Raw genomic sequence first — 11,806 nt, 5'->3', positions numbered from 1 at the left:
CCCCCCCCAAGGTCCAGAGTTGTCTGTCTGTCAGGACTGCCCCCCCCCAGGTCCAGAGTTGTCTGTCTGTCAGGACTGCCCCCCCCTCCAAGGTCCAGAGTTGTCTGTCTGTCAGGACTGCCCCCCCCAAGGTCCAGAGTTGTCTGTCTGTCAGGACTGCCCCCCCCAAGGTCCAGAGTTGTCTGTCTGTCAGGACTGCCCCCCCCAGGTCCAGAGTTGTCTGTCTGTCAGGACTGCCCCCCCCCTCCAAGGTCCAGAGTTGTCTGTCTGTCAGGACTGCCCCCCCCCCCCCCCAAGGTCCAGAGTTGTCTGTCTGTCAGGACTGCCCCCCCCCCCCAAGGTCCAGAGTTGTCTGTCTGTCAGGACTGCCCCCCCCCAGGTCCAGAGTTGTCTGCCCCCCCAGGTCCAGAGTTGTCTGTCTGTCAGGACTGCCCCCCCAGGTCCAGAGTTGTCTGTCTGTCAGGACTGCCCCCCCCCAAGGTCCAGAGTTGTCTGTCTGTCAGGACTGCCCCCCCCCCAAGGTCCAGAGTTGTCTGTCTGTCAGGACTGCCCCCCCCAAGGTCCAGAGTTGTCTGTCTGTCAGGACTGGCCCCCAGGTCCAGAGTTGTCTGTCTGTCAGGACTGCCCCCCCCAGGTCCAGAGTTGTCTGTCTATCAGGACTGCCCCCCCCCAGGTCCAGAGTTGTCTGTCTGTCAGGACTGGCCCCCCCTCCAAGGTCCAGAGTTGTCTGTCTGTCAGGACTGCCCCCAAGTCCAGAGTTGTCTGTCTGTCAGGACTGCCCCCCCCCCCCCCAAGGTCCAGAGTTGTCTGTCTGTCAGGACTGCCCCCCCCCAAGGTCCAGAGTTGTCTGTCTGTCAGGACTGCCCCCCCCCCAGGTCCAGAGTTGTCTGTCTGTCTGTCAGGACTGCCCCCAAGGTCCAGAGTTGTCTGTCTGTCTGTCAGGACTGCCCCCCCAGGTCCAGAGTTGTCTGTCTGTCAGGACTGCCCCCCCAGGTCCAGAGTTGTCTGTCTGTCAGGACTGGCCCCCCCCCCAAGGTCCAGAGTTGTCTGTCTGTCAGGACTGCCCCCCAGGTCCAGAGTTGTCTGTCTGTCAGGACTGCCCCCCAGGTCCAGAGTTGTCTGTCTGTCAGGACTGGCCCCCCCTCCAAGGTCCAGAGTTGTCTGTCTGTCAGGACTGGCCCCCCCCTCCAAGGTCCAGAGTTGTCTGTCTGTCAGGACTGGCCCCCCCCAGGTCCAGAGTTGTCTGTCTGTCAGGACTGGCCCCCCCAGGTCCAGAGTTGTCTGTCCCTCCCTCTACATATCACGTGATTACCATATATTAACTGTATATCTGAACCTTTTAAAGTCGTGTCCTGCGGTCTGAGTGAGTACGGTGGGGAGGACAGTAGTGGTTATCTGAGGGGGGTGGCGTGACGGAGAAGGGAACATCCATGTTAAATTCCCTCTTATTGGTGGAAACCCGCTTCCCTGTCCAATGGGAGGCCTCGTGGTTGGTGGGTGATTTCCTATCGATCTCCCTCTGGATGGGTGTCTGTGTAAAGAAAGGAGAAATGTTGAAAATAAATGTATTTTTGTATATGAGTGAAGTTGTAAATATGTGGAAGTAGCACAGATTTGATGAGTTGTACCATGTGTTTCAGACTGATAAACTTTGTACAGAATAAAACTATCCAGCTATGATATGGTCCCACATCTGTTTGGTCGCGCCCTCCCCCTGCTCCCTTTCCCCCTTTCCCCTGCTCCCCTGCGCCCCTTCCCCCCTGCGCCTCTTCCCCCTGCGCCCTTTCCCCCGCACCCTACCCCCCCCCCCCCACGCCCCTTCCCCCTGCGCCCTTCCCCTATTCCCTCGTTATCCTTCTGGGTCATATTTAAATGGTTTATACCCTCGTTATCCTTCTGGGTCATATTTAAATGGTTTATACCCTCGTTATCCTTCTGGATCATATTTAAATGGTTTATACCCTCGTTATCCTTCTGGGTCATATTTAAATGGTTTATACCCTCGTTATCCTTCTGGGTCATATTTAAATGGTTTATACCCTCGTTATCCTTCTGGGTCATATTTAAATGGTTTATACCCTCGTTATCCTTCTGGGTCTAATTTAAATGGTTTATACCCTCGTTATCCTTCTGGGTCATATTTAAATGGTTTATACCTCGTTATCCTTCTGGGTCATATTTAAATGGTTTATACCTCGTTATCCTTATGGGTCATATTTAAATGGTTTATACCCTCGTTATCCTTATGGGTCATATTTAAATGGTTTATACCTCGTTATCCTTCTGGGTCATATTTAAATGGTTTATACCCTTGTTATCCTTCTGGGTCATATTTAAATGGTTTATACCCTCGTTATCCTTCTGGGTCATATTTAAATGGTTTATACCCTCGTTATCCTTCTGGGTCATATTTAAATGGTTTATACCCTCGTTATCCTTCTGGGTCATATTTAAATGGTTTATACCTCGTTATCCTTCTGGGTCATATTTAAATGGTTTATACCCTCGTTATCCTTCTGGGTCATATTTAAATGGTTTATACCCTCGTTATCCTTCTGGGTCATATTTAAATGGTTCTGTCAGAGAGGATGTCAGAGAGACTGTAAAACCCATCTATCTATTTCCCGTCTCATTGGTTGTGTTGATTCTGAAATGGTGTTTCTTTACGGTCAGTGTGTCAATGCTTTGTTGTCCCATATTTCATGTTCTAGTACATTTCATTAGGATGGGCTCCCTGACGTCAGACGTCTGTTTGATCACAATACAGGAGGCTCACCTGCTCTGAGGAGGGGGAGAGATACAGGTAACTAACACAATACAGGAGACTCACCTGCTCTGAGGAGGGAGAGAGATACAGGTAACTAACACAATACAGGAGACTCACCTGCTCTGAGGAGGGGGAGAGATACAGGTAACTAACACAATACAGGAGACTCACCTGCTCTGAGGAGGGGAGAGAGATACAGGTAACTAACACAATACAGGAGACTCACCTGCTCTGAGGAGGGGGAGAGAGATACAGGTAACTAACACACAATACAGGAGGCTCACCTGCTCTGAGGAGGGGAGAGAGATACAGGTAACTAACACAATACAGGAGACTCACCTGCTCTGAGGAGGGGAGAGAGATACAGGTAACTAACACACAATACAGGAGACTCACCTGCTCTGAGGAGGGGAGAGAGATACAGGTAACTAACACAATACAGGAGACTCACCTGCTCTGAGGAGGGGAGAGAGATACAGGTAACTAACACAATACAGGAGACTCACCTGCTCTGAGGAGGGGAGAGAGATACAGGTAACTAACACACAATATAGGAGACTCACCTGCTCTGAGGAGGGGCGAGAGATACAGGTAACTAACACAATACAGGAGACTCACCTGCTCTGAGGAGGGGAGAGAGATACAGGTAACTAACACAATACAGGAGACTCACCTGCTCTGAGGAGGGGAGAGATACAGGTAACTAACACAATACAGGAGACTCACCTGCTCTGAGGAGGGGAGAGATACAGGTAACTAACACACAATACAGGAGACTCACCTGCTCTGAGGAGGGGAGAGAGATACAGGTAACTAACACAATACAGGAGACTCACCTGCTCTGAGGAGGGGAGAGATACAGGTAACTAACACAATACAGGAGACTCACCTGCTCTGAGGAGGGAGAGAGATACAGGTAACTAACACAATACAGGAGACTCACCTGCTCTGAGGAGGGGAGAGAGATACAGGTAACTAACACAATACAGGAGACTCACCTGCTCTGAGGGGAGGGGAGAGATACAGGTAACTAACACACAATACAGGAGACTCACCTGCTCTGAGGAGGGAGAGAGATACAGGTAACTAACACAATACAGGAGACTCACCTGCTCTGAGGAGGGAGAGAGATACAGGTAACTAACACAATATAGGAGGCTCACCTGCTCTGAGGAGGGGAGAGAGATACAGGTAACTAACACAATACAGGAGACTCACCTGCTCTGAGGAGGGGGAGAGATACAGGTAACTAACACAATACAGGAGACTCACCTGCTCTGAGGAGGGGAGAGAGATACAGGTAACTAACACAATACAGGAGACTCACCTGCTCTGAGGAGGGGAGAGATACAGGTAACTAACACAATACAGGAGACTCACCTGCTCTGAGGAGGGGAGAGAGATACAGGTAACTAACACAATACAGGAGGCTCACCTGCTCTGAGGAGGGGAGAGAGATACAGGTAACTAACACAATACAGGAGACTCACCTGCTCTGAGGAGGGGGAGATACAGATAACTAACACACAATACAGGAGACTCACCTGCTCTGAGGAGGAGGGAGAGATACAGGTAACTAACACAATACAGGAGACTCACCTGCTCTGAGGAGGAGAGAGATACAGGTAACTAACACCATACAGGAGACTCACCTGCTCTGAGGAGGGAGAGAGATACAGGTAACTAACACAATACAGGAGACTCACCTGCTCTGAGGAGGGGGAGAGATACAGGTAACTAACACACAATACAGGAGACTCACCTGCTCTGAGGAGGGGAGAGAGATACAGGTAACTAACACAAAACAGGAGACTCACCTGCTCTGACTGGGGGAGAGAGATACAGGTAACTAACACACAATACAGGAGACTCACCTGCTCTGAGGAGGGGGAGATACAGGTAACTAACACAATACAGGAGACTCACCTGCTCTGAGGAGGGGAGAGAGATACAGGTAACTAACACAATACAGGAGACTCACCTGCTCTGAGGAGGGGAGAGAGATACAGGTAACTAACACACAATACAGGAGACTCACCTGCTCTGAGGAGGGGAGAGATACAGGTAACTAACACAATACAGGAGACTCACCTGCTCTGAGGAGGGGAGAGAGATACAGGTAACTAACACAATACAGGAGACTCACCTGCTCTGAGGAGGGGAGAGAGATACAGGTAACTAACACAATACAGGAGACTCACCTGCTCTGAGGAGGGAGAGAGATACAGGTAACTAACACAATACAGGAGACTCACCTGCTCTGAGGAGTAGAGAGATACAGGTAACTAACACAATACAGGAGACTCACCTGCTCTGAGGAGGGGAGAGAGATACAGGTAACTAACACAATACAGGAGACTCACCTGCTCTGAGGAGGGGAGAGAGATACAGGTAACTAACACAATACAGGAGACTCACCTGCTCTGAGGAGGGGAGAGATACAGGTAACTAACACAATACAGGAGACTCACCTGCTCTGAGGAGGGGAGAGAGATACAGGTAACTAACACACAATACAGGAGACTCACCTGCTCTGAGGAGGGGAGAGAGATACAGGTAACTAACACAATACAGGAGACTCACCTGCTCTGAGGAGGGGGAGAGATACAGGTAACTAACACACAATACAGGAGACTCACCTGCTCTGAGGAGGGGAGAGAGATACAGGTAACTAAACACAATACAGGAGACTCACCTGCTCTGAGGAGGGAGAGAGATACAGGTAACTAACACACAATACAGGAGACTCACCTGCTCTGAGGAGGAGAGAGATACAGGTAACTAACACAATACAGGAGACTCACCTGCTCTGAGGAGGAGAGATACAGGTAACTAACACAATACAGGAGACTCACCTGCTCTGAGGAGGGGAGATACAGATAACTAACACACAATACAGGAGACTCACCTGCTCTGAGGAGGGGAGAGAGATACAGGTAACTAACACAATACAGGAGACTCACCTGCTCTGAGGAGGGGAGAGAGATACAGGTAACTAACACAATACAGGAGACTCACCTGCTCTGAGGAGGGATCTGGTGGCTGAGACACAAACCCCCTTTAAACCCCCTCTGGGTTGAGATCTGGTGGCTGAGACAAACCCCCTTTAAACCCCCTCTGGGTTGAGATCTGGTGGCTGAGACACAAACCCCATTTAAACCCCCTCTGGGTTGAGATCTGGTGGCTGAGACACAAACCCCCTTTAAACCCCCTCTAGGTTGAGATCTGGTGGCTGAGACACAAACCCCCTTTAAACCCCCTCTGGGTTGAGATCTGGTGTTTGAGACACAAACCCCCTTTAAACCCCCTCTGGGTTGAGATCTGGTGGCTGAGACACAAACCCCCTTTAAACCCCCTCTGGGTTGAGATCTGGTGACTGAGACACAAACCCCCTTTAAACCCCCTCTGGGTTGAGATCTGGTGGCTGAGACACAAACCCCCTTTAAACCCCCTCTGGGTTGAGATCTGGTGTTTGAGACACAAACCCCCTTTAAACCCCTCTGGGTTGAGATCTGGTGGCTGAGACACAAACAGGTGTCTGAGACACATGCAGATCTCCTCTAGAGCAGTGATGTTTTGGGGCTGTTGCTGGGCAACACGGACGTTCAACTCCCTCCGAAGATTTTCTATGGGTTTGATATCTGGAGACTGGCAAGGCCACTCCAGGACCTTGAAATGCTTCTTACGAAGCCACTCCTTCATTGCCCGGGCGGTGTGTTTGGGATCATTGTCATGCTGAAAGACCCAGCCATGTTTCATCTTCAATGCCCTTGCTGATTGAAGGAGGTTTTCACTCAAAATCTCACAATACATGGCCCCATTCATTCTTTCCTTTACACAGATCAGTCGTCCTGGTCCCTTTGCAGAAAAACAGCCCCAAAGCATGATGTTTCCACCCCCATGCTTCACAGTAGGTATGGTGTTCTTTGGATGCAACTCAGCATTCTTTGTCCTCCAAACACGACGAGTTGAGTTTTTAACAAAAAGTTATATTTTGGTTTCATCTGACCATATGACATTCTCCCAATCTTCTTCTGGATCATCCAAATGCTCTCTAGCAAATTTCAGACGGGCCTGGACACGTCTGGCACTGCAGGAGTCCGTGGCGGCGTAGTGTGTTACTGATGGTAGGCTTTGTTACTTTGGTCCCAGCTCTCTGCAGGTCATTCACTCGGTCCCCCCGTGTGGTTCTGGGATTTTTGCTCACTGTTCTTGTGATCATTTTGACCACACGGGGTGAGATCTTGTGTGGCGCCCCAGATCGAGGGAGATTATCAGTGGTCTTGTATGTCTTCCATTTCCTAATAATTGCTCCCACAGTTGATTTCTTCAAACCAAGCTGCTTACCTATTACAGATTCAGTCTTGCCAGCCTGGTGCAGGTCTACAATTTTGTTTCTGGTGTCCTTTGACAGCTCTTTGGTCTTGGCCATAGTGGAGTTTGGAGTGTGGACAGGTGTCTTTTATACTGATAACAAGTTCAAACAGGTTCCATTAATACAGGTAATGAGTGGAGGACAGAGGAGCCTCTTAAAGAAGAAGTTACAGGTGTGTGAGAGCCAGTAATCTTGCTTGTTTGTAGGTGACCAAATACTTATTTTCCACCATAATTTGCAAATAAATTCATTAAAAATCCTACAATGTGATTTTCTGGAGAAAAAAAATCTCTAATTTTGTCTGTCATTGTTGAAGTGTACCTATGATGAAAATTACAGGCCTCATCTTTTTAAGTGGGAGAGCTTGCACAATTGGTGGCTGACTAAATACTTTTTTGCCCCACTGTATTACGGTAACATTTCACCTGTGGAGTCCCAACACCTTACCACTGTTACACCTGGCTATCAGCAGAGTCCCAACACCTTACCACTGTTACACCTGGCTATCAGCAGAGTCCCAACACCTTACCACTGTTACACCTGGTTATCAGCAGAGTCCCAACACCTTACCACTGTTACACCTGGTTATGTCCCAACACCTTACCACTGTTACACCTGGTTATCAGCAGTCCAACAGCAGAGTCCCAACACTTACCAGTCCCAACACCTTACCACTGTTACACCTGGTTATCAGCAGAGTCCCAACACCTTACCACTGTTACACCTGGTTATCAGCAGAGTCCCAACACCTTACCACTGTTACACCTGGTTATCAGCCGGCAGAGTCCCAACACCTTACCACTGTTACACCTGGTTATCAGCAGAGTCCCAACACCTTACCACTGTTACACCTGGTTATCAGCAGAGTCCCAACACCTTACCACTGTTACACCTGGTTATCAGCAGAGTCCCAACACCTTACCACTGTTACACCTGGTTATCAGCAGAGTCCCAACACCTTACCACCTGGCTATCAGCAGAGTCCCAACACCTTTACACCTGGTTATCAGCAGAGTCCCAACACCTTACCACTGTTACACCTGGTTATCAGCAGAGTCCCAAGTCCCAACACCTTACCACTGTTACACCTGGCTATCAGCAGAGTCCCAACACCTTACCACTGTTACACCTGGCTATCAGCAGAGTCCCAACACCTTACCACTGTTACACCTGGTTATCAGCAGAGTCCCAACACCTTACCACTGTTACACCTGGCTATCAGCAGAGTCCCAACACCTTACCACTACACCTGGTTATCAGCAGAGTTACACCTGGTTATCAGCAGAGTCCCAACACCTTACCACTGTTACACCTGGTTATCAGCAGAGTCCCAACACCTTACCACTGTTACACCTGGTTATCAGCAGAGTCCCAACACCTTACCACTGTTACACCTGGTTATCAGCAGAGTCCCAACACCTTACCACTGTTACACCTGGTTATCAGCAGAGTCCCAACACCTTACCACTGTTACACCTGGCTATCAGCAGAGTCCCAACACCTTACCACTGTTACACCTGGTTATCAGCAGAGCCCCAACACCTTACCACTGTTACACCTGGTTATCAGCAGAGTCCCAACACCTTACCACTGTTACACCTGGTTATCAGCAGAGTCCCAACACCTTAACACTGTTACACCTGGTTATCAGCAGAGTCCCAACACCTTACCACTGTCCAGCAACAACCTTACCACTGTTACACCTGGTTATCAGCAGAGTCCCAACACCTTACCACTGTTACACCTGGTTATCAGCAGAGTCCCAACACCTTACCACTGTTACACCTGGTTATCAGCAGAGTCCCAACACCTTACCACTGTTACACCTGGCTATCAGCAGAGTCCCAACACCTTACCACTGTTACACCTGGTTATCAGCAGAGTCCCAACACCTTACCACCTGGTTATCAGCAGAGTCCCAACACCTTACCACTGTTACACCTGGTTATACAACACCTTGTTACACCTGGTTATCAGCAGAGTCCCAACACCTTACCACTGTTACACCTGGTTATCAGCAGAGTCCCAACACCTACCACTGTTACCTGGTTATCAGCAGAGTCCCAACACCTTACCACCACTACACTGTCCCAACACCTTTACACCTGGTTATCAGCAGAGTCCCAACACCTTACCACTGTTACACCTGGTTATCAGCAGACCTTGTCTGGCAGCCCCAACATTACCACGATTCAGCAGCCTCATTTACTGCCTTTAAAAAACATAGCTGATATGGCTGACCACAAATGTGGTTTCTGCTGACAATTGAGATGTACAAACTATGGCATAAGGGGACGACGATAAGAGGCAATCCGTAATTTAGATTTAAGACGTTAGTGAGGTTGGGTTGAGGGCTCCGGCTCGATATGGACAGCAGCCATCAACCATTATTATGGGAAGCTCCGTGGTTAGATTGGTGGAAATCAGAAACACCCATACCTTTGTCCCGGAGCTGAGGTATTAGACCCTAACTGTTTTCCTGGAGCTGAGGTATTAGACCCTAACTGTTTTCCTGGAGCTGAGGTATTAGACCCTGACTGTTTTCCTGGAGCTGAGGTATTAGACCCTAACTGTTTTCCTGGAGCTGAGGTATTAGACCCTAACTGTTTTCCTGGAGCTGAGGTATTAGACCCTGACTGTTTTCCTGGAGCTGAGGTATTAGACCCTGACTGTTTTCCTGGAGCTGAGGTATTAGACCCTAACTGTTTTCCTGGAGCTGAGGTATTAGACCCTAACTGTTTTCCTGGACTGTTTTCCTGGAGGTATTACTGTTTTCCTGGACCCTATGTTTTCCTGGAAGTCACCTAAGCCCACCACCAAGAAACACATTCCTGCTCTGAAAACAGTTGTGTTGCATATTGGGTCTAATGATATTATGTGTGTGAACTCTTAGCTTTACAGAGACTTTTGGAGAATGCACAGAAATTTGCAGGACGTTTCATTGTCTCTGGCCCCAATTCCATCTCCTCGTCGTTGTGGGGACTGAGTGTTTTAGCCGTCTTTTGGTCTCTTCCCCAGTGGTTAATGCGTCTGACCAAGGACCCAGGTAAGTCCTTCGTCGACAAATCTGACTCGTTCTGGAACAGGCTACTTTCTGGAAGACGGAATTCACCTGGGTGAAAATGGCTCCCGGCTGTTGTCATCACACACTGGAAAGGTTCTTGGTCAACTAAATGCATGTGAGGACAATATTATCATTACATGGAAGTCATGTTTACCATCTCATTGGTCAATGTGAGAGTTCTACATGTTGTATCTGAAGGTGGTGCTAACCAGAAAAATGTTCTTTAGTCTCTGTGAGAGTTCTACATGTTGTATCTGAAGGTGGTGCTAACCAGAAAAATGTTCTTTAGTCTCTGTGAGAGTTCTACATGTTGTATCTGAAGGTGGTGCTAACCAGAGAAACGTTCTTTAGTCTCTATGAGAGTTCTACATGTTGTATCTGAAGGTGGTGATAACCAGAGAAACGTTCTTAAGTCTCTGTGAGAGTTCTACATGTTGTATCTGAAGGTGGTGCTAACCAGAGAAACGTTCTTTAGTCTCTATGAGAGTTCTACATGTTGTATCTGAAGGTGGTACTAACGTTCTTTAGTCTCTATGAGAGTTCTACATGTTGTATCTGAAGGTGGTGCTAACGTTCTTTAGTCTCTATGAGAGTTCTACATGTTGTATCTGAAGGTGGTGCTAACCAGAGAAACGTTCTTTAGTCTATGAGAGTTCTACATGTTGTATCTGAAGGTGGTGACATAATGGTGCTAACCAGAGAAACGTTCTTTAGTCTCTATGAGAGTTCTACATGTTGTATCTGAAGGTGGTGCTAACGTTCTTTAGTCTCTATGAGAGTTCTACATGTTGTATCTGAAGGTGGTGCTAACCAGAGAAACGTTCTTTAGTCTATGAGTTCTACATGTTGTATCTGAAGGTGGTGACATAATGGTGCTAACAGGAGAAACGTTTTTGCTATTTCTACTTTGTTTTATTTTCCTAGCAGATATAATCTGTTGTTCTGAAATCACAAAGTATTGAAACTATGATTTTAAATGCAGAAATGGTTTTACATTTTTCCATCTTAATATGTGTAGTTTATTACCTAAAAAATGTCAAGATCTGGGCCTCTGATATTTTGTATTGTATCTGAGACTGAGTTAACTGATAAAACCCTGGACTCTAATGTTGCAATGTGTTTAGGGCTGGTAGGAAAGGCAACGGTGGTGGTGTTTCTATGGATGGTTACAATGTGTTTAGGGCTGGTAGGAAAGGCAACATTTGTGGTGTTTCTATGGATGGTTACAATGTGTTTAGGGCTGGTAGGAAAGGCAACGGTGGTGATGTTTCTATGGATGGTTACAATGTGTTTAGGGCTGGTAGGAAAGGCAACGGTGGTGGTGTTTCTATGGATGGTTACAATGTGTTTAGGGCTGGTAGGAAAGGCAACGGTGGTGGTGTTTCTATGGATGATTATAATGTGTTTAGGGCTGGTAGGAAAGGCAACGGTGGTGGTGTTGCTATGGATGATTATAATGTGTTTAGGGCTGGTAGGAAAGGCAACGGTGGTGGTGTTTCTATGGATGATTATAATGTGTTTAGGGCTGGTAGGAAAGGCAACGGTGGTGGTGTTGCTATTTACACAAGGAATCTTCTTTCTGTGTCTCTGTTAAAGGCCA

This window comes from Oncorhynchus masou, chromosome 2 (assembly GCF_036934945.1).
Source record: "Oncorhynchus masou masou isolate Uvic2021 chromosome 2, UVic_Omas_1.1, whole genome shotgun sequence".
NCBI classification, from domain to species: Eukaryota; Metazoa; Chordata; class Actinopteri; order Salmoniformes; family Salmonidae; genus Oncorhynchus; species Oncorhynchus masou.
This window is presented reverse-complemented; position numbering follows the sequence as displayed.